Below are 20,679 nucleotides of genomic sequence, written 5' to 3'. Positions count from 1 at the left end.
TTGACTTTATAAAATTCATTTAAATACTACCCCTTGAGAAGTCAGTAAGTAATGAGAACTTGATTTTTGAAATGCACGCTTGATACAATAAACATTAAAATAAACTATTACTGTTTTCACAGTTGTCATTGAGTGACTAATATGTAAACCCTAAATATTTTTTTCTTCTTACTAACAGTTTCAACGGGGGAATTTTTTTTCTAGGTTACCTGGCTGGGTTTTTCTCAATCATTATTTCTTGGGTATTCGAAATTCTCTGTCCCCACTAAGGCCGCAAAGCTGTGCCCAGTGCCTGTTCCCTGGTGCTCTGTCTGAATTATGGATACTTTTCCAGCCACCCCACTTACCTCCAAAGCCACTGTTTCCCTGGGCCTTATTTCAAAGTCCATCCTGCGTGCATTCTCATTGCTGACCCTGAATGCCTTCTCCTAAATATCTTACTTTAGACTGTATTGTTCTTACCGCCACACCTATCACTGTCTCAGGTGACTAGAAGGTTGATGAGGGGAAAACGGTGTTGTGGAAGTCAATTTGGGAAGGCTTGCCTCATCCGTTTTCCAGACATACGAGATGTATATATAGTTTAGGCTTGAGCAGAGATACCTGCTCCTGCTTCCCAAGAATTATTAACCAAATTAATGGTAAGCAGTGTTATATTATGTACCACAGAAATAAGTAATGATCTTTACCATGCCTTTAGAAATTATTTCTAGAGCCTAGCACAGTATGCTTTTCATATGTGATAAATAAATCTTTGCTGAGTGATTTAATGAAGATATTTTCTTAAACTGGTAAGACCAATACTACGATGTACATACACAAATGTATGTCACTCATTTAGTTATTCAACAGGCATTTGATAGAACAAATTTTATGTCTGCTGCTGTATACAGATGTTTAACCATCACTACAGGGTTTTTTAAAAATTTTTTATCTATGTTTGAGAGAGAGAGAGAATGCAAGTGGGGGAGGAACAGAGAGGAAGGAGACACAGAATCCAAAGCAGGCTCCAGGCTTTGAGATGTCAGCACAGAGACCGACGTGGGGCTTGAACCCAAGAACTGTGAGTGAGTTCATGACCTGAGCTGCAGTCAGATTCTCAACTGACTGAGCCACCCAGACACCCCCATCACTACAGTTCTTAAAGAGGGTAAGACACTTAAAGTCTCATAGTTAATAAGTTATCAGTCACATTAACACAGATCTGTTTAACTTCAAATGTCATACTTGTTTCACTGAATCTCACTTTATTGTACATTACCTGGAGATGTATTAAGAAATCAAAGTAATAGGAATAATGAGAATGATAACCGTTAATACCTATTCAATTGTTCCAATGCATCAGACACTTAACTAAGTGTTTTATATGTATGTAATTTAATATTGACAACATTATTCTGTAGTGAATATTATTGGTTCTATGACACAAATGCAAAAACTGAGCTTCAGAGAAACAAGTCACATGACCAGAAATAGTTAGTAGCAAAACTCACTTTTATGTCCTGGATGTCTTACTCTAAATGCGTGTTCCACTGTTACAGTAAATGTAAATAGGATGAAGAACTCTCAAAGGAAAGTCTGGGCTAAATTATTTACAAAGGCAGGTTTTAGGGAGGACAAACGTATACACTGAGTGGGCTCAGAGTGTAGCTGAAAAAGTGTTCTATCTAGTAGGGTAAGAAGTACTCAAGCGTACCTCGATAACTGTGAGCAATGCTTTTGGGGGGAAGTTAAATGATGGAACCATTTGTGGAAGACTCAGTCGTGAAAAAAATTAAAAGAGGGAATTTGGGCCATTTAGGCATGCATTACTATGGCGAATGCTGTAAGGCAGAAGGGAAATGAATGGATAAAAGAGTTTTTGATTACATTTGCCAGGAAATTGGCTGGAACTACAGTGAAGGAACAGGGGGTTTGGATGAAGGAATTCAGGCAGAGATAAAGATTTCTGAGGAGTGGTAAAAACAACAGGATCCCATAGCCCACTTTTAAGAAAAAGGCATAATCTTTAACTCGTATCTTCTCTTTTACTGATATAATAAAATGCCGTTCTTGTGATCAATAAAAGACATTCCAACGTTTTTACAACTATTGTTCCAATACGTATCTTAGACACAAATGTAGAAAGGATAACATAAAGCAGTTCTGTATGGCCTAATTTCCATTTATTTATTTGATTAGTCTCTCTACCTTAAGCTCATATTAACATAGAGGAGGAAATTTTTCTCTATGCATCGAAAATGTATCTCAATGTAAAGGTTAATAACTTAGAAAATATGGCAGCAATTTTCCTTAGCATTGGCTTAATGTTAAATGGAAGAATATTCCACTACTTCCAACTTTGAAGTTTATCACTATAGCCATTTGAGTGCTATTGAGCTAAATAAAAGGGCCCTAGCAAATTTTTATAATGAGAATTTTCATATTCACACAACTTACACTTGGATGAAGTGATTTTACTCTCTTTGCTCATAAAAAGATAACGTTTGAGAAGGCTTCCTTTGAGAGGTCATTTGCAGATATAAACATTTTTTTAAGATAAGGAGAATGGTTTGCTGTTTCTAAAGATCCTCATATTTCAATTAGACATGAAACTTTTGCAGAAATTATAGCAGTGATGTCAACTTTGAAATACCTCAGCAGTGTCAGCTATGTTAAGATATGACAATTGAGTGGAACAAATAGCATTGCTTTATTGAAAGAGTCTAGAGTAGGACTAGAATAAACTTTTTCAATGCATACGCTTGGCTTCAGTTCAAACTCCTTTGTGAGTTTGAACAACACTTTTCTGTCAGCAAATGCGAGGTGCTCTAAGCTCCAGAGATCCAAATGTACCGTTTTAAAACTCGGTAACACATTTCTTTACCTTTGCCGACCGTTTGGCTTTTTAGAAAAATCATAACTACATTGGGCTTTGATTATAGAAAGTAGTGATTAATGGCATTGCAAAATATTTCAAAAGAGCATCACATGTAGCATTTGCTTTCTAGAGAACACTATATCCAGCCGGGTTATCATACCTGGAAGGGAGAAACATACCTGGAATGGAAAATCATTTCATCCTCAGTAAAGCCTACTTTAGATTGTCAAGGGAGAGCCTGAAGGGTAATCTACATACGATTCCGCATATCTAATGCGGTATCAAGTCAGGTAGTATAAACCTACCACCACAACCACCATCATCCAACCCTCCATACAGTTACCCCTAAAAGTCAATCTCCAAGTAAAAGCCAAGTACTGGTTATGGAAATACAACCTCAAGACATGTTTCTTTTCCTTGTGTTTCAACTGGAATGGTATCTATAAGCTCTCTTTATACAGAGATTCTGGAGTTTCTGCTAGCCTGTGTATGTATGGGCTTGATTTTATATAGGCTTGAATGAATATAGATATAGATGTGTGTGTGTGTATGTGTGTGTGTGTATCTATATCTACATCTACATCTATATCTATATCTATATCTATATCTATATCTATCTATAATCTGAAACACTGTTATATCATACAGTCACTTCTGGCTACCATCTGTAAAGACTGAAACCACCACCATCTGGGTAGATTATATACATTCGTAAGTAACCTCTGGCCCTTATAACTGACCCCAGTCCATGCCTACTCCCTCAGACAGGCTAAATCAGCACACTTAGCAACCGTGACCTCAATCTTTAACGCGTTCATTTTTTTTTTTTTTCCACCAGACATTATATTTCTCCTCCTCTGGGCTTTGTGACACCGCTTTATGTTCTTTCCTAATTTTTCTAGATATTCTTCAGTTTCTCTACCTTTCCCCCTGCCTTTTTGCTTCTCTCCTCAGCCCTGTGCTCTTCTGAATCCACAATTTCTCCAAACAACCCTATTCTCACTTCAAGTACATGTTTGCTAATCAACAGTAGACCGATCTCTTTTGTAATCCAGATCTATAGCTCTAGCAGCCTGACAGATATAGCCACCTTCATGTCTCCTATTCAAAATAGAAACAAATCAGACAAACAAAATAAAGTAACAAGTCTAGCCTTTTTACATGTTTAGTTTTTTAAAAATTTTTTTTTTCAACGTTTATTTATTTTTGGGACAGAGAGAGACAGAGCATGAACGGGGGAGGGGCAGAGAGAGAGGGAGACACAGAATCGGAAACAGGCTCCAGGCTCTGAGCCATCAGCCCAGAGCCCGATGCGGGACTCGAACTTACGGACCGCGAGATCGTGACCTGGCTGAAGTCGGACGCTTAACCGACTGCGCCACCCAGGCGCCCCCATGTTTAGTTTTTTAAATGACATCCTAAACTAGATGTAGTCACTTAAGGCAAATTTGTGCTTGTACCCTTAACAGTACTGAACCCCACTATGCCCCTTCTAATAGGCCATCAAATATTCTTGATTCTACAATCAACAACCAACAGCTTCAATCTCTTGAATCACGTGTGTTTTATTTTTTTTTAATATGAAATTTAATGTCAAATTGGTTTCCATACAACACCCAGTGCTCATCCCAAAAGGTGCCCTCCTCAATACCCATCACCCACCCTCCTCTCCTTCCCAACCCCCATCAACCCTTAGTTTGTTCTCAGTTTTTAAGAGTCTCTTATGCTTTGGCGCTCTCCCTCTCTAACCTTTTTTTCTCCTTCCCCTCCCCCATGGACTTCTGTTAAGTTTGTCAGGATCCACATAAGAATGAAAACATATGGTATCTGTCTTTCTCTTACGACTTATTTCACTTAACATAACACTCTCCAGTTCCATCCACTTGCTACAAAGGGCCATATTTCATTCTTTCTCATTGCCACGTAGTATTCCATTGTGTATATAAACCACAATTTCTTTATCCATTCATCAGTTAATAGACATAATCACGTGTGTTTTATACTTTTCCTCTGCTAGTCTCTTAGTCCAGACTGCTGGAATTTCTCATAGGACATAAGGAAAGAGCCTCCTGTATCTCCTGGTTCTGACTGAATCCCCACATTCCAGCCCCACAGGTAGACACATTGCCCATTCTTTGCATTGTTGCAAATTGGATCATGTCATTCCCATGAAAAGTTTCCCAAAGTACCTTTAGGATTTCTTTCAGGGTAAAATTGTGGTACAGAAGTCCCTCCAAGGTTTGGAGCTGCCCACAATTCCAACTTCTTTCTCATGTTTTACATCTGCGTACTGCGCATGTGATGTTCCTTCTGCCTGAAATATGCCTCTCTCTTCCCCATATTTTTCTTCTTTCATCTTTGACAGAACATTGAGCTGAACAGAGCCTTCAAAAAATCCTAAGCCCCAGTCAAGGGTCACAAGCCCTTGCTTTGTGCAACACTACTCTTATACAACACGTTGTTCTCAAAATCAATTACTTTTAAATAAATTAAAATTTAATTTTGCATTTACTAGTTTGATAAATATGTTTGCATTTACTATTTAGTCTGATAAATATTAGGTGGTAAATCTGTATTTGCTGAATAAAGATATAAATTGAAAAGAATATAGAAAAACAACTTCTATTTGATCTTACTTGGAAAAGGTAATTACATTCTATCACCCCCTTCATGTTTCTGTTATTGCCTATTTCCAAGTGGTCTAAAAAATGAGAACTAGCCCTCATAGGGATAATATTCTTTAAACATAGGTAGTTTGTGGATTCTGTGAATAGCTAGATATTCAAAATTGTAAGATTTCTTGGAAAACCTGTGCTGAGTTATGCATTGTCAGAAGGCATTCATTCCAACACCTGAAGACAGTACTTAGCTGTCAGGGGAACGCAGTTATGAACATACACAGGGATCACATTCTCAAGGAGAGAATATGTTGCCTGTTTCTCTAACAAAGGAGTTAAAAAAAAATAAGCTGCCTATAGCATCATTACGAAGATAGAAAGCCAGTTCCCACCATCATTAGAGATGCTCTGAGCATCTTTTTAATTTTTTCTTTCTTACATTTTACAGATTATATGTATAGCTATGATTCCACCTAAATTTTTTATTACATTTTTAATTTATTTTTGATAGAGGGAGAGACAGAGCACAAGTGGGGGAGAAGCAGAGAGAGAGAGGGAGACACAGAATCCGAAACAGGCTCCAGGCTCCAAGCTGTCAGCACAGAGCCCGACGGAGGGCTCGAACTCACAAACCGCAAGATCATGACCTGAGCCGAAGTCGGACGCTTAACCGACTGAGCCACCCAGGCGCCCCGCTATGATTCCATCTAATACTACTTTTTGGTAAGAAGCGATAATCCTATGGGGATTTATGATTATTACTGGTTTTTAAAAACCCCTTTGGAAATAGCAACATGTATTTGTGCATGTTGTATTAATTCATTAGCATTAGTTTGGTCACTCAAAAACCCAATGTTAAGTCCCTGGAAACAAGCACTGATATCTAAGTATGTATGTGGATATCACTTTGCTTTTATTTAATTTAACTCATTTCATATTTACAATGAATATTAGCTTTAGAATCAGACAAAACACCAAAGGTATAAGGCATGAATGTTGTACTAAGGAAATTTTACATTTTTACTGAGGGTGGGATATAGGAAGAAGAGATAATCAAACATAATATGACATAAGTTAAATGTCTAAATGTTTGGTCTTTAAGTATATTGTTCTCTTAAGGACACCAACTTATACTCCCCCTCTCTCGTGAAAACTGGATTATTGGGAAGATTCTGATATTCTGAATTGCAACCCACAAGGATCTTAAACTAAGGAGTGTGATAACAAGTAGCCAATTTATAATGCAAAATATTGTACTGTTAAAGCAACATTAACATAAAGTTTCATATGGTGACAAATAATTGTGATAGAACATTTTCTAAAACATTCTCTGCAAATAAATATACTTTAAATTCAGGATAATTGTGGATGACAAGGATGAGCCTTATTCACTGGAAAGGTAATTTTACTGCTAGGACATCTCTCAAGGAAAATATCTGAAGCATATTAAAATAAATTGGCGTATGCAAATGATGTTAAAATTATGTTATGAGGTTAAGTATACTAAAGGATCATAAAACAATACAGTAAATAGTAGGCAATGACCAAGTCATTTATACAGCCAATAAAATAATCTTTTCTCTAAGCTTATGTTATAAGGAATGCTTTTGCTATAATAATTAAAACATTCAGGAATATGAAATATATTTATGGTATAACTGTGTTAAATTAAACAAAATATGCAAAAGGGGACTAGTGCTAAGCATATTAAACATTTAGGTGGCTTTATCTGAGTTCTCTCATGCTTTTTCTTCCTTTTTATTATACTTTTAAATATTTGATCTTTTTAAAATTATGGACATATATTACAACTGCACTCTGAAAATAAATTTTATTTGAAATTTAAATAAATCACATAAAAATAAATGGAACTGGTAAAGATCCCTAAATCTACCAACAACTCCTCCTCTTTATATATAATGAAAGATTTTTGTTATTGATTTTAAATTTACTTAAGTTGACTTTATTTTCTGCTAAATTTTATGCACTTTAACACATATGTAAATCTATGCAATCACCACTACAATTAGGATGCATAACAGTTCTATCACCCTAAAAAACTCTTGTACTGGACTGCCCATTTGTAAATCAAACCTCCCCCAAGACTAATCAGGCAACCATCAACTTGTTCCTTATCCCTACAGTACTTTTTCCCCCAGAATTTCATGGTAAAGAACATTTTGAGACTGTTTTCTTTCATTTAGCATAATGTTTTGACACAATCTAAATATTCTTTCTTGGGTGAATGGATACAAACTGTGGTACATCCATGCAATTAAACACTCTTTGTAATAAAAGAAAGAAAGTATTGACACATACAACACAGATATGTGTCAAAACAATTCCTACTTTTTATATTCTGGAATGGAAATTGCTCCTTTTTATCTTAATTGAGTACAATACATAAAACAACTAAAACTCATAAAATATTATATAAAATAATATAAAATATTTGTCACATGTAATAACCATTGTTTTTTCTTTTTTGACAAATATGTACCTCAATATATTCCAGCTTTAGAATGGATTTATGCATAATGCAAATTGAATTTTCAGCTGTCACTGATTCTCTGGATTTTCCAGATAGCAAAGCTAAACCTAAGAATGTTACCTACAACTGACATCCACCCAAAATCTAAACTACTAACCATTTTGCCTACCAAGATTTGAGGTAATGAATCATCTTAGTAATAGACGTGAAGGTAAAAACCGCACTGTCTGTACTAAAATAACTTTATAACATGTACTTTTTAATAGACTATTTGTTTTTAAATAGTTCCAATATTTACATTGCATAAAACATTTAATGTAAGGTTAAAATTAAAGGAATTATATATGGTAAAATTTTTACACAGCTAATATACCAAGGTTAATTAACAGCTGTTAGATGATCTGGGAGATCATAGGAGTCAGTGGTGTAGGTGATTATCAATTCTACTGTATGCATTATCCCAAAGTCACAAACACAAAAGAACCATTTCCTTTTTTAAAAATAATCCTGGGTTTCCATTTTTTACACACTTGTCATGTGTAAAGCTTGAACTGGAGTAATAAAAACCCCTGTACTTTACTGAGCTTAAATAACTCTGTTGGGCCAACACTTCATGTCTAGAACAGTAGACCAAATTTAATTGTTTTAAGAGGAGTAAAAAAGACTGCAAAGGTAATAGAAACATACTCTTCCATCCATACAAGGTGAAGAGAGCCAAGAAAGTGGAAGGGTGGAGAAAAGGCCTCTTGAAGGGAATAAAATTAGAAAAGAGATAATTGCCTGTACCTACTGTATGGGAAATAATGTAAGTCATTTGGAATGGTCACTTAAAAAAAGACAGCTTCATAATGCATTCACAACAGACTTGAGCAAATCTCAACATTTCTTCATTGTTAGTATTTACATTGTTTAGTCTGGTACTGATGATTGTTGCCACCAACAAGTTTTATAGCATGTTTTTTGTGGCACATTGAAATAAGCCAAAAACATGTACATAAAACTGACATAGACAAATTAAGAAAATTATATAACAGATAGGGATGCCTGGGTGGCTCAGTCAGTCGAGTGTCCAACTTTGTCTCAGGTCATGATCTCATGGTTTGTGGGTTTGAGCCCCACGCCGGGCTCTGGGCTGACAGCTCAGAGCTTGGATCCTGCTTCAGATTCTGTGTGTGTGTGTCTCTCTGCCCCTCCCCCACTCATGCTCTGTCTCTCTCTGCCTCTCAAAAAAAAAAAAAAAGAAATGTAATAAAAAAAGTTTTTAAAAATGATATGACAGATAATGGTGATTTGTATTTTGATATTTGCGTGTCATTCTGATAGACTATTGGTACTGACTTCAAAAGAATGGAACACAGGCAAACTGCATTTTTCAGGTAATACAAGTTTTTCTCCCCAGGCCAGAGGACTTGGACTCACAAGATAATGACTTCCAGCCACATTCATTCTAGGTTAAACATAATAGGCATAAGCAATTTCTCCACCTAATTGGCTTATTTGTTCAACAATACCTTGCTTAGAAAAACAAGTGTAGAATCAACAAGATGTAAGTAACACAGGGGCACGTGTAGTCTGTGAGGAACCATCTATGGTAAAGGAAGCATCATTGATCAGAATAGTGTCATTAGGTGAGTGTGGACTGACAGATAAATGGACTTATCACTAAAAATACATTATAATTAAGAAAAATAGAAACATATACGGAAATCATATATTTATATCAAAGTTAGTGGAACAAAGAAACTCACAATCTAAAATGGAATAATCAGTTTGTCCAGCAAAGATATTTGATATTTGAATTACAAGTTATATATATTCTGTAATATTTGAACACAATACCAGGAAAGACTAAGTGAATTATAAACTGTGAGTAATATCAATACCCCACTCAATCATATATTATAAAAAGTAAACAATGGAACGATATCCACAGTTATAAGTTACACACACACACACACACACACACACACACACACACTGCAAACCAGACATCTCCATGTGTAGTATGTAGGTAATTATATTTCATAACTATGAAACATATAGATACATTAATTCAAATTTTGATTTTGCTATTTTGTCTGTGACAACAACAAACAAGGCCAAGTAGGAAACACAAATAACCATGAATTTTGAGAGCAAGGGAGCAATTCAACAAATTCAAACATCCCTCTGTTTTCTGTAATAATGGAAATAGCATCTAGGTATAAAACAAATAAGCAACAGTCAATTTCATACCCTATACTTCATTAAGAGATACCTGATGGAATCAACACTGGTGATTCCAAAGGCGAGAGTATTTTTATTCATATTAGGGGAAGAAAAATCCAAAGAGAGGGTATAATTCCTTATATGTTTATTGAAAATTTTGTGTATTCTCTCTTGCTGTTTGCCCATGCTGCTATCTCTGTTAGAACATAGACGTCTGTGGCTGAAATAGTAACAGAGAAAAATAAACGTGTTCCAAGTAAGTGATTACAGCAGCTTGTCTGTGCTGTACTAGTGGACAGATTGTTCTGACTTCTTTCAAGTCATGGCTAAGGTAAAACCTGGTAACTTAAGATTTCCTACACTACATGAGCCTGCAGATCCCCATCTCAGCAAATAACCTTTCTTATTAGGATCCCAACTTCAAAAGGCATTAACATATAAGGGCAGGATAACAAGTGAATAATGTTGTCAATCAGTTTGTTACCTGTTTAAGGAAACAAATTACCCCAATCAAGGATTTATTTCATTATATCCTTATCTTTTTTTATATATTTAACACATAAACCATGTGCCAATACCTACGATCAATGTTTTAGAAGTGTTACTTCTTTAATAACAACCCGATTTTTAAATATTTATCAATACGAAAATTGAGGCAGAGAGACATTAAGTAATTTTCCAACGGTCACCTAACTGGCAAAGGGTAGCAGTGGGGTTTGAACTTTGACCATAGGACTTAGATGTACTACAATGTACAGGCCCTTATTTTATTAATTTGGAAAAAATTGTTTAAATAACTAATGATGTTTCATGCGAATGTGATTCCATATCCAAAATTAATCATTCATGGGGTTGAAAAGGAGATCCTGAAATTCATTTAATCCCCCATACACACACAGGCTAAAGCCTAGTATATCTGGCAAATATTTGGTACTTGTTATATATTTGCTGAATCAACAAATGAAATAATACAGTATGAATATCCTAATCAACTCAGACAAGTAGATGTCATTATATAAGGTTCATTATTTTGTGGAAGAGTGGCTTCCATTATTTTGTGGAAGACTGTTTCAAGGTGATAGCACTACTTCTGACATAGCAATGGCTCAATCATAGGTACCAAAAGCACTAGGATATTATGATTGGTCTGCAGAATGATAGCCATTAATTAGGGAGTTGATCAGAGATATCTAAATATGGATCAAATATTATGTACTTTTAAAGAAGAAAGAGATAATATTGACTGCAGAAAACAAAATACAAACAAACATTAGTTGCCAGACCTAAAAAAAGGTGTAGAAGTACCTGTCAACGGATGCCTTGGATAAGTGTGAGTTACAGATTAAGTTTTCTTTGTCTAACTTTGACACTTTTTAAATCTCACCTTAAGCCAAACCCACTCTCTGAATAATCTTCAACTGTGGCTTCACTGTGTCCTATTACATGACAAAACTTCTTTTTAATTTCAGAAAGCAATATAATAAGCAAATATTTAAATGCAAACTGCGAACAAAAGCTATTGACTGATATGATAGCAGACTCGAGAAAGAGGTGGAGAATTAATGAGATTATAGTGAGAAAAGAGACAAATGCCAATGGGGTTAGTAATCTAAAATGTCTGCAACTTTTATTACATCTGTGGGCAATTCCCAAGACAGTTCTGCTAAGGAAAAGGCTAGTTACTTCAGATCATTCCTCTGTAAAGTCACAATCTCTTGTCAAGAGGCTTTTTAGAACAGAGTTGAAAAGACCTGTGGATGAATGGGAAAGGGCTGGATCCCATGAAGATGATTGCGCTCTAGATGACTGCCTGTCCTGGAGAATCCCAGAGGAACCCCATTGCAGAGGCAGAACAAACCGTAACAATTTCATCTCTAACATACTGGATTAAAAGCCCAGGGAGAGAACCATTGCCCATGATTTTCTTTTTAATATATTATTTAAGAATGTCAGAAGCGTCTTGAATACTCATGGAAAGATTTTCCAAAATGAAAATATTAATTCATGCCCATAACGTTATCTGTTTAAATAATACTCAACACCTAAGCCCTGAAAAGTGGACCAATCCCAGGAATATGAACTGTTATGTATCTATTTCAGTAGACAAACAGAACATGGCAAAACAATCAACTAATTTTATCTCCTCAAATTTTCATTTGCTTCCTTCCTTAAAAAAATATGAAAGATAGCAATTTAAAAACATAAAATTAAATCACTGAAGATTTTTTTTGTTGTTGTTGTTTTGTTTGTTTTGCCTTTAATGAATTTTAAACAAAAGTATTTCAAAGGTCTCCATGGTTTAATTTCCAGATGAGGGGCGCCTGGGTGGCTCAGTGGGTTAAGCAGCCGACTTCGGCTCCGGTCATGATTTCGCGGTCCGTGAGTTTGGGCCCCGCGTCGGGCTCTGTGCTGACAGCTCAGAGCCTGGAGCCTGTTTCAGATTCTGTGTCTTCCTCTCTCTGACCCTCCCCCATTCGTGCTCTGTCTCTTTCTGTCTCAAAAATAAATAAACGTTAAAAAATTTTAAATAATTTCCAGATGAATATTTTGAATCACATAAAGTCAAGAAAGTCTGGAAATAGAGGAGAGCAGAAATATAGGGATTTGAGAAATATGAGATTTAACACACAAAAAACTATTCACTCTTGTTAGTTAATTAGTTAGTTAAATCCAAGTTAGTTCACATACAATGCAGTGTTGGTTTCAGCAGTAGAACCCAGTGATGCAAACTGGTGCAGCCATTCAGGAAAATAATAAAGAGGTTTCTTAAAAAATTAAAAATGAACTACCCTATGACCCAGCAATTGCACTAGTAGGTATTCATCCGAAGGATACAAAAATGCTGATTCGAAGGGGCACATGCACCCCAGTGTTTATAGCAGTGTTATCAGCAATAGCCAAACTATGGAATGAGCCCCATGTCTACAAACTGACGAGTGGATAAGGAAGATGTGGTTTACATATACAATGAAATACTACTTGGCAGTGAGAAAGAATGAAATATGGCCATTTGCAGCAATGTGGGTGGAACTGGAGGGTATTATGCTAAGTGAAATAAGTCAGGCAGAGAAAGACAGATACCATATGTTTTCACTCATATGTGGATCCTGACAAACTTAACAGAAGACCATGGGGGAGGGGAAGGAGAGAAAAAAAGGTTATAGAGAGGGAGGGAGGCAAACCATAAGAGACTCTTAACTACTGAGAACAAAGTGAGGATTGATGGGAGGTAGGGGAGAGGGGAAAGTGGGTGATGGGCATCAAGGAAGTTACCTATTGGGATGAGCACTGGATGTTGTAAGGAAACCAATTTGACAGTAAATTATATTTAATAATAAAAAGACAAAAAATAAAACTCAAAAAATAAATTTCACTTTCTCCCTTTTTTACTACTTCCTTTCTATGTGTATACCTCCTAACATGGAAACCACAAAAGATTGAGACTAAATAGAAAACATAAGAAATTCCTCTAAAATAAAGGAGAAAAGTTGCATTTGAGTTTATAAAGTGAGGCCAAATTCTAGATGGAATGGTGTGCCTCAACCTCTTTAGTTCACATGCTCCTTAAGTAAACATAAGACTATGAGCCTTTCTTTAATGTTAACATTTCAGAATACAGCTTATCTGGTGTAATGAAAACAAATATTATACACCTAATTTTTAATGTATAATGTGTATTTTCTACTCATTCAAGACTTTCTTCTAACCTTTTCCTCAATTTAATATGTCCTTCAAGGGATCACAATGCCCTTCCTCAAGGAAGAAGCACTACACCAAATGTTATAACAACAAGCAAAAATTCTTTTTCCCTATGTGGGTTCATGAAACTACCATTTAGAAATTCTCCTGTGGGCATTTCAAAGAAATATTTGAAATGGTTTACCAAGTGTTTTAAATCAGAACATCAGATCTGTAGGGAGATTTTACAAACTTGGGGCAAACTGAAGCCATATCAACAGCCAAGTAGTAAGCTTAATAATCACAGGCTTATCTGAAATCATATGAATCTACAGGGACAAATAAAACATTTACAGAGCACCTCTATTACCTGTTGTACTACAGGCACAGACACAAAGCAGTAAGAATAAAAATGGAGAAGAACTAAACAAAACACCTGGATCAAATAAGGCAGAGGTCTTCTTTTTTTTTTCTCTTCTATTTTTTTGGGAGTCTGACTGGTTTACATTACAGTATAAGCATCTGAGAAATTCCACTTGTCCACAATGTCACCTCAAAGTGTCTCAGACAAGCTTTCAGCTCTGGGCCATGTCCAGGTTGTAATTGCTGGGGCCACCATACAACATACATGGCTCAAGGTTCAGATTAAGTTACAGTTACAATAGAAGGATATGCTCTTTCTATAGGGATGTAGAAGATTGCAAGTGGGGAGCATGGGGGAGGACGAAGGTCTCAGAAACTGAATTGATGAAGAATTTGTACATTTTATTCTGAGAAGGACACTTGTTTGTAAGTACACTGGCCCGAAGGCTCAAAGCTGAACACACACACAAAAAATTAAAAAAAAAATTGTTTCCAGCCAAAAGATTTGACTTAAGGACTCAAGCTAAACAGCACAGGTGAAAGAAGATACAAACTGGTAAGCCTAATTCAATTGTGGGAAACAGATACCATGTGAAGGAAAATCAGGTCTAAGAGTTAGTTGAAATTAACAAGATCCCAGACATGGGGTAGGATAAAGCAAATGACAGTACCTGTAGATTCACAGACATGAGAGGCTGAAAATGTTCCTCAAAGATGTCTGTATCTTAATCCCCAGAATCTGCCAGTATATTCCCTTACTTGGTAAAAGGTACATTGAAGATGGGACTTAAGTTAAAGATTTTGAGATGGGGACATCATCCTGGATTATTCTGGGTAACCATAAAAGTCTTATAAGAAGGAGGCAGAGGATCAGAGTCAGAGGAGATGATGTGACTATGGAAGGAGAGGGAAAAAAAGATATATGATGATAGAAACAGGGGTAAGGATTACGGAAGGCCACAAGCCAAGGAATATGGGGAGCCTCTTGAAGCTAAAAAGGGGCAAGTAAGTGGATCCCTCCCTAGCACCTCCAGAAGGAACATAGCTCTGCCAAACCATTTTAGCCTTCTGATCTCTAGAATAGAAAGATTAAACATTTGTGTTGCTTCAAGGCTTTGTGTATTAATTTATTACCACAAGTAGCAATTGGAAATGAATGCAATAATACAATAGAAATTGTGCAATTGGAAATAATAGGCATGGTGTAACATGAGTCAGAGAAGCAGGCAGGGAGACACAGATAATAAAGATGGAAAATCACATATTTGCATGAGGTAATTAGAAGATAGGAACCAGGAACAGTAGGGTCTGGACAGTAGGTCTAAGGAGAAATTAATAAAAAATGTTCTGTCCCCTTAATTGTGGCAAGATGCCTATGTTTTTCCTTCCCATGGATAAGACAAGGATAAGGTAATCAATATACCTAAATCAAGGTAAGGTTTATGGGTATAGAAGAGAAGCAAAACAATACTATGATCGAATAAAACACTCAGGTACTCTGAGGAAGGATATCAGTGCCCTCCACAATGCCATCCTTAAAAGTTCAGGGTGCACAAAGCCCAAATATTGCTGTTTTTGTGTCATCATCTATGGATATATCCATCATCACTAATTTATGAGAAAGATTGCTTTACTTTCCCATAAGGGACAGAATGACTCATTACCCGTACTCTCTCACTTTTCTTTCCCTACCTTGAGCAGCTATTTTTTTCAGGTAAGTTTCCACTAAAATGCCCTTCATTATTCATTTTGTATCTTAATAATTTAGCAAGAACACTGTCTTACAAAACTTCACTGCAGGTTGCTGGCATGTATAACTTTCAGTAAGGACTCACTAACCACACACTAATAACCCTTATATAAATAATTAAACACACCCAGGGCACTTGCACCCTGTTATTCTAAGTCTAGAGAGAAAAGCAAATAAGATTTCCTTATACACAAGTGCTGTTATTTTGGTCATCTTGGCATCTTAGAAATAGCTTCTAACTCACCCCAGACATAGTGTTTCTAAAGTCCTCCACTTACAGCTAAAATAGTTATAACGCCCCATTGCAAAAGAAAGGCCAAAAGGAAGCACTGTCAGAGTGAGATCTTTGATTAAGATTAATTATAATCTTACCTGATTTCTATACCTCTAACTGGCTGACTTTGAGAATACCACCTTCTCTCCATTCTCCACTACAGGGAGAACTTGGGACTGGAAGCTATATATGTGGGACAACTCACGCTTCTGATGCCTATGATGAATATTCTCAATCAGAATACAATTTATGTCTAATTCTATCACACTTCAATTTTCCACTAAAGTGGGTGCACAGCCTCACGATTTTCATTATAGCAAACTAGACAGCTATTACCATTTGCTCCTCATGCCTACTCCAAACGTAGCCTATCTTCCTTGGTGGATTTCTCTCCATATTCAAATCTAAGACTAATCTACAACATTAGGAAGTGGGGAATTAGGCTCCAGTTGTTCTCAAGCACAACCTAGTTTTGTGGCTGGCTCTAAGGTGACTTTGCTGCTCTCTCCACTCCTCAGGTAGTTTTTAGTTGCATTCTTTGAGGGTGGTGTCTGGATCCCATTGCTGGATATTACCAGTGCACTAAACCCATCTCCCATTTTGAGGCCACCATGGTAAGGTACTGCTACTAACTAATCTGTTGAAACAAGCATTTTCCTTCTCCATTAGACCACCTTTATTGACCTTAGAAGCTCTATCATCTCCAGCCTCAGACTTTAAGTATTGAGCTTATAGTGGCAATGTTCTTCTATTATTCTCTTACACTGATTCCAGAGGAATCAGACAGATCTGTTTATAACCTTTCAATTCCTCCCAAACTGCTAGCTCAGGCTCACCTTTCCTAGAGTGGCCAAAATTACCACTCTCTGACACAGATGATCTTTTCATCAACACCTATTGTTGACATAGCTAAGCTAACAGATAATTGCTCTGTGATTCAGGGATGCTTTAGTGATATCAAAAGGAAGAGGACAAGAATGAAAGGACAGTGAACAAGCAGCAGTAATTTTCAGGGCTGTTGAAAAATCATACATCGATGACCCCCTTACCTCTGAGCAAGGGGTATCTCAGAGCCCATCTCTGAGTTTTCCCCAGTATTCTGTAGTTGCTCTGGTGATTAATCAGAGAGATTTGTGAAGGTGTTACTAAACAGCAAGCAATCATCTTGTTACATTTTGCTGTGGTAAGAACATGAGGTCCAATGCCATATAGTAACATTCAATTATTTAATGATAGCTGTTATGTGCATTGATGGTTGTTAACTCCACTTTTGTGTGAAATAAATTTAACTGTCAAATGGAATTTTACAGACTTAGAGGCCATTGACATGTGTATTTTACAGAAAAAAATATATATACCTTCGCCCTAGCTTATGCAGAACGTCTTTATTTAATGTTGATAGTGGCCAAGGAGCAGTTGGCCGGGAAAGGTGGTTCCTGTCAGATGCTCAAAAGTTCCAGATTGCTGTCTCACCACACCTGTTATGGCAGTTTTCAAGGGAGAATGAATAAGGAATCTTAAAGATCAAAACTAATTTTTAGGACCATCTGCCTTAAATTATTTTAAAACAAGTTTTGTCATATTTAAAGAAACTTGCATAAATACATGCATATTGATATGAAATATATAGAAAATCCTTGTTTTGCATGTTTTAATATGCATGAATTTCCACAGTGTAGTGAAATAATACCACTCTCGCAACAGTACAGTCCAAATTTCAGTTACCAATGTATATTAACTGTTACTAATTACATTAAGTACAAACTTCACTACTGGCCCTTAAAGTCCATAAATCATTATGTAAATGAAAGGCATACATCATGATCAGTGACTAATCACATCATTTCCTTGCAGAGCTGTCACTATTTACTGCCCATTTTTTTTGTTATTCAGTTTACATATACACACAGACACATAGTTGGGTTGCCTCTGTGTCTTCCAGTGATAAACTCACATAGAATGCTTATAAAAATGGGCAATTGAAAAAGGTACCGGCCAGTGTTGGTGGAAGGGCAACCAAGAAATGAAAAGAAATGCCAAAAGTGAAACTCAAATAGAACATAAATGGATTTTATGGAGACGAAATGCTGGCTATGGAAACGTTCTTACTGCTTCTATTGTAAAGGGAGCTGGATAAATTAGTGAAGTCACATTTATCCACAGAAATGAGAAACACAGTTGTGATGAGGATGACTTATCCCAGGGGAGGAAATACTGGAAAAATACTTTACAGTAAAAGACCTCTCTCACAATGCTGAATACACAAAGGATAAAGTGCTAGAAGCTGATCCTAACTTAGCAAAGAACATGCTAATTGTGCAAGCCATAGAAAAGAGGTTTGTTCTGTACTGTAACTGTGTAATAAGATGAAGGCAAACACTATTTTAACCATCCTTGACAGTTCATTTCTTTTTGAAAAGCAATAAGACATTAAGTTCTCAATGTTTCTAATTTTTAAAGTTACTGTGCATTAAATAAATGTAATTTTACTATTTTCAAAACATTTCCCATGAATTTATAACAAAGAGTATGAGAGTTTGTGATGTTTGGAAAAAAATACTTGTGAAGGTCACACGATATTTACATTTTCTCATTGATTATATTTTTTTTCTGAAATTTATTGACAAATTGGTTTCCATACAACACCCAGTGCTCATCCCAAAAGGTGCCCTCCTCAATACCCATCACCCACCCTCTCCTCCCTCCCACCCCCCATCAACCCTCAGTTTGTTCTCAGTTTTTAACAGTCTCTTATGCTTTGGCTCTCTCCCATTCTAACCTCTTTTTTTTTTTTTTCCTTCCCCTCCCCCATGGGTTCCTGTTAAGATTCTCAGGATCCACATAAGAGTGAAACCATATGGTATCTGTCTTTCTCTGTATGGCTTATTTCACTTAGCATTCTCATTGATTATTAAGTTAATTTTATACAGTTTCAGTTTGCATGGTCGTTTTATAGTCCTGAAGTGCCATGCTTACCTTAGAAAGCAAGAACCATTTCTTCTTACGCTATATATTCTCATTGGGAGATCAGGTCCCTCAGGTGGGTTGGTTAAAGGATTTGATGGCGAGATAACTATATGTTTCTCAACAAGTAAATGGGTTGCAAAATCTTGTGTTCTGAAGGGCAGAAATAGGGAGGGAATGGCCAAAAGCACATTACCTACCATGAATTATGAGAAAGAAATTGTGGAAAAGTCTCAAACCTATAGATTAGAGAATTGAGGTCTATAAACCTGGTTGGACAGAGAAGAAGATGGAACCCCAGTAATGAAACTATGTATTTATAGAAGGTGGAGTAAAGGAGACACAAATACGTATGTAGTTATGTCTGGGCCCTCATTCTTCCCTTGTTCAATATCCCCTGAGGGATAAAGAGAAAAAAAAATGGGAAAAACATATCTGTCACTCTTATACATATACATACCAACACATATGTATACATGTACGAACACACAAAGTGTTACGGGCATAACTTCATGCTTACATAAATGAGTTTTATCCACCTGAATGCCTTAAAATTAATACATCGATTTTGTGTTTTTAAAATTTTTTTAATGTTATTTTTGAGAGAGAGAGAGAGACAGGCAGACAGACAGACAGACAAACATGGTGCGAGCAGAGGAAGGCAGAGAGAGAGAGAGAGGGAGACACAGAATCTGAAGCAGGCTCCAGGCTCTGAGCTGCCAGTGCAGAGCCTGACGCGGGGCTCAAACTCACAAACCCTAAGATCATAACCTGAGCTGAAGTCGGACGCTTCACTGACTGAGCCACCCAGATGCCCCTCGTGTTCTTATTTATTACGTGGGAAATTAGTTTGGGATTTGGAAAATACTGAGTCAGTAAGGAGGACACTGTAAACATGTTGGGATGAATGAAATTCTGAAAAATTATTATAATCGCATCCACAGTGAGTGAATTAATATTATCTCTTAATCTTTGTGAGGCTTCATTTATTTGTCCTCCTTCACTACACAGTAAAAAATGAGACAAGGCCTACCTTGGTGTTGTGAATTGCATTATGTTGAGCGTTGTTGAGGGTTTTTAAAAACTAGTTTATGATGTATTGTGAATAATTTTCTATGTGCATCCAAGGGAGTAATCAATATACCTTCCTTTTAAATTGAAAGCTGTGTTCAGCCACTCCCACAGCTCTGTAATTTCCAATTTTATCTCTGAATTCGAATAAGAAGCAAAATCTTGTAAGTGGACACAGTGTGCAGAATGATCAATGACCTGCCACCAAAGAACGTTGTTTGTCATGAGGATTCTGTTCTTCATGGTTTGGAGGGGAAGCGGCGTGTAGTAATCATTCCCACTTACCTTTTCGGAATCACCTACCTGATTTTGTTTATTCTCTGAAGCAAGAGATGTGATGAGATCACTCGGGGGCTGAGTCCCTCTCTTGCTAAGGCAGCCACCAGCAGGGGAAAGACTTCA

The sequence above is a fragment of the Prionailurus viverrinus genome, chromosome A3 (genome assembly GCF_022837055.1).
Source record: "Prionailurus viverrinus isolate Anna chromosome A3, UM_Priviv_1.0, whole genome shotgun sequence".
Classification (NCBI taxonomy): domain Eukaryota; kingdom Metazoa; phylum Chordata; class Mammalia; order Carnivora; family Felidae; genus Prionailurus; species Prionailurus viverrinus.
Note: the sequence above shows the minus strand (reverse complement) of the source record.